This window comes from Terrapene carolina, unplaced genomic scaffold (assembly GCF_002925995.2).
Source record: "Terrapene carolina triunguis isolate 2854851 unplaced genomic scaffold, T_m_triunguis-2.0 Scaffold633, whole genome shotgun sequence".
NCBI classification, from domain to species: Eukaryota; Metazoa; Chordata; order Testudines; family Emydidae; genus Terrapene; species Terrapene triunguis.
The window spans coordinates 3629659-3633561 of record NW_020664984.1 but is presented as its reverse complement, the minus strand read 5'-3'; the positions used below and the strand labels follow the sequence as shown (position 1 = coordinate 3633561).

General features: G+C 57.6%; 1 protein-coding gene across 1 annotated transcript in view; it reads left to right on the top strand.

Moving 5' to 3' along the window:
* The first annotated feature begins 426 nt into the window (after positions 1 to 426).
* SIGLEC1 (sialic acid binding Ig like lectin 1) overlaps positions 427 to 3903 on the top strand; it is a 46541-nt gene continuing 43064 nt past the window's right edge. Inside the window, exon 1 of the mRNA XM_026659547.2 lies at positions 427 to 459. The gene's annotated coding sequence lies outside the window, so the exon portion shown is untranslated. The remainder of the gene's footprint in view (positions 460 to 3903) is intronic.

The window sequence follows — 3903 nt, the reverse complement described above, 5'->3', positions numbered from 1 at the left end:
ACTGAGACCGTCCTCCCCCTCTGGCACTGGATGTTGTGCAAACCCAGCGTGAGGAACAGCCCCTGCCCCAGAAAGCTCACAGTCTAAACAGACGCAGAGCGGGCGGGGAACCACAGGCAGAGACAAATTAAGAGATTTATGCAAGGTCACAGAGCAGATCAGTAACAGAACCAAAAATGGAACTTGGGTGCTCTGAATGCCAAGCCAGGGCACCGCCCACTAGACCACACTGCCATCCTGAAGTCAGGGACAGCATCGCTCCTGGCCTCTGCAGTCCTGGGACGCAGCTTCATTTAGTATCACTTAATAAATGAATATCCTAACTCTGGGTTTTCACATCAAACGCTGGAGCCAGCAGCTTCTCCTTTTAATGCTGGCTCAGCACTCCTGGCCCGTGAAGTCAGCTGACTCAGATCTGATTCACACCCGACGCCAAGCAGTGGAGCTGCCCAGGACATTGTAAGTTACTTGCTACGGTTTGGGGCTTGAAAAGGGGGATTTCCCAGACACCCACCCCATTTGCACTGGATTTAGAAGTGAAGTTGAGCCATAGAGTCCAGTAGTATGTGGACTTCCTAGGGAATCCCGCAGGAGAAGTTAATGCCAATTCCCCTACTCCAGGTATGCGAAAACCCAGCCTATTGAAGCTACACTCTGAGGAGATGGTCATTGTCTGCCCATCACCTGTTACCAAAGGCCAAGACCAAAGACCTGAGCTGTATGAAGAAACAGCTGATCTGCCCAGTCTCTACCCTGGGTCCGGACCTAAGTCGGATGAATGGGAAAACCCAGGTGTAGGTTTGGAAGGACTAATACCTGCTATAGCCCTAGGCTGGGTTTGGGGGTGACCTTGGGGGAGCTTTCTGGCATGCGTGTGGGTTCTTTTATCGTTTCAATATGCTTTCTCTGCGATGCTTTTACCTTAAGAATGAATGTGCTTGCTTAGAAGCCGTTGGGTTGTAACTTGCAGTTGTGGGCGATACACTGAGCATAAACCTCAAAGAGAAAGCAAAGCACAGGTGGCAGTCTGGCTTGCTGGGGATATCACGGCGTAAGGCAGGGACGTGTGCTGCTTTAAAATCCCCCGTCAGGAGGGAGGGAAACACGGGGCTCCATCCAAGAGAGGTGCCGGCTGGGAACCAGAAGCCGGAAGTGGGTGCCCTTGGTGAACCATGGAGGGGGAATACAGGTGCATCAAAGAGCAAGGAGAAACAACTGCCCCCGACCATGGGAGAGAGACAGCACTGTACTATGGAGTGACCTGCTACCCCCCAGGAAAGACCATAGACCCAGGGAATCAGCCCCCACCCCTCCCACCAAAGCATCTGACCCTGTGCTGGGCGTGTCATGCTCATCTCTGACAGAGCCCAACATGCAGAATCATACCATAGGGTTAGAAGGGACTGCAAGGGTCATCTAGTCGAACCCCCATGTCTAATTTGCCCTGCCAAAAAGTCTCCTTGAATTGCAGTGACTAAGTGTATATTGAGCACTCATCCCTTAGCCCGGAGTTAGTGCTTAGTATTTTCCTGGTGCTGCAGCCATGCCGAGAGATGGGACAGCAATCCCGAAGTGATGTGCAAGGGGGTATAACTGCATCTAAGTGAGTATGATGGAATCTAAGGAGAGGTACGGGTGTGTAATGCAGCCACAACAGTGTCTAGGGGCCACTGACAGAGACGAGGGATGGTCCAGTGGCTAGGGGAGATTTCCTGTGTGACCTTGGGCAAGTCACTTACCTGCTCTGTGCCTCAGTTTCCCCCCTGTACAATGGGAGGAATAGCACTGCCCTACTTCCCAGGGGGGTTGTAAGGATAAATCCACTGAAGTGTGTGGTGCTCAGATAGTGATGGGGTTCGTTAGGAAGAACAATAAATTTGGCATGTGCCACATGGCCAGTTCATACGCCACCCCTCTAGCCTGGCAGCTGGAACTGCCTCTGCTCAATCTCCTCTGGGCACAGAGGGGCCAGTCTGGAGCCATGCAAGCCCTGCTGTGGCCAAGGGGAGGTTGGGCGCTTGCCAGGGCCGTCACACTGGTACTTCCTCCAGTACCATCCCGATCCCTGCACTAAAAATATTGCTAAATATGCAAAGGGTGAAAGGAGCAAAACAGCTGACGGCATCAGCGACTTCCCCAAACCAGAGTCATTACAAACCCAGCAAGGGGAAGTGACATGCTCTCCTGGATTCTTCTCCAGCCCTGGGATTAAATCGCTCTCCTGGAGTCAGCGTGGGCAGACGCCGTCTCCTAGGTCCGGGGCTCTGGTGCTCTGGCTGGGGATTTCCTAAGGGAGCCGCTCTCTCCTGGGGACCATTCCGTGAGAAGGTAACATTTCCTGCTTCTCCAGGCCATGCCTGAGACCCCTGGCTGGGGGGGGAAGTAGCGACCTGAGTGGCAAAGGCAGGGGACATACCTGGGTCTCGGGGCTGGACGCCTGGATAAAGGGGGTTTAAAATGCGACGTGGCCATCTTGCACAGGTTGGATGCCGACTGGTACCTAGCTGCCGGGGTAGATACATAGATTCCAGGACAATACGGATCCCATCCAGAGCTGAGCGGAGGGGATGGCACAGGCTCAGGTTTGGATCTGCTGGTGCAGAACTCAACCAAGATGTGATTTCCACCTCCCACCCAACCCAGACCCAGGAAACAGGCTCCCAGACCTGATCCAGAACCAAAACCCCAGGGTTGGGATCAGACCCAGGGGTTCAAACCCAAACGGCCCCCTCCTGCCCCACCAGGGAACGTGACCAGATGTGGCATTCCAGTCTGGAGCCAGAGCTAAGGAAGGGTATCGATAAGACATGAGATTGTGGTTAGATGACACAGGCCTCTGGAAAGGATGCGAGGAGTGGGGCAGGCTGAGGCAGACATCTGGGAAGGGGAAGGGACCCCACCCCACGCAGACACCTGCAGGACCACAGCACACTGGTGGGACCTGGGAAGGTCGGTGGGGAGCCCGCGACCCCCCCAGGGTGCGGCTCAGTGAGGATGGCGTTGGATGTAGCCAGGCGAGTGGGAAGAGTCTGGTTACCTGTTGGCTTTGTACGGGGCAGGGAGCTGCTCACCTTCACCAGACACAGGAGTAGAGCCTGGGGCAAGAGAGTCAGCACCTAGGTGCCACCTTCCCTAGAGCAGAGTACATCCCCTGGCACCCTGATACGTGGGCTGCCTCTGCAGTCAGAAAGGTCTATGTCAGGGGTGGGCAAACTTTTTGGCCCGAGGGCCACATCTGGGTGAGGAAATTGCAGCAGGGCCATGAATGTAGGGCTGGGGCAGGGGGTTGGGAGGAGTGCAGGGTGCAGGAGGGGTGCGGCGTGCAGGAGGGGGCTCAGGACAGGGTTTGGGGTGCAGGGAGGGATGTGGGAGGGAGCTCAGGGAAGGGGTTTGGGGTGCAGGAGGGGTTCGGGGTGCGGGCTCTGGCCCAGCGCCACTTACCTTGAGCAGCCCTCGGGTGGCAGCGACGCGCAGCAGGGCTAAGGCGGGCTCCCTGCCTGCCCTGGCCCCGCGCCGCTCCCAGAAGCAGCCGGCACCATGTCCCTGGGGCCGCTGGGGGGCGGACGGACGGCGCAGAGCGCTCCGCACACTGCCCTCGCCTGCGGGTACCTCCTCTGAAGCTCCCATTGGCCGCGGTTCCCCGTTCCTGGCCAATGAGAGCTGCAGGGGGCGGTGCCTGCAGGTGAGGGCAGCGCACGGAGACCTCTGCCCCCGCCCCACCCCCTGGGGGGCCGCAGGGATGTGGTGCCGGCTGCTTCCGGCTGCGGCGCGGGGCCAGGGCAGGCAGGGAGCCTGTCTTAGCCCCACTGCGCCACGGGGCTGGCAAACCCACGGGCCGGATCTGGCCTGCAGGCCGTAGTTTGCCCACCCCGGTCTATGTGCATCCTATGACAGGCCCACTGG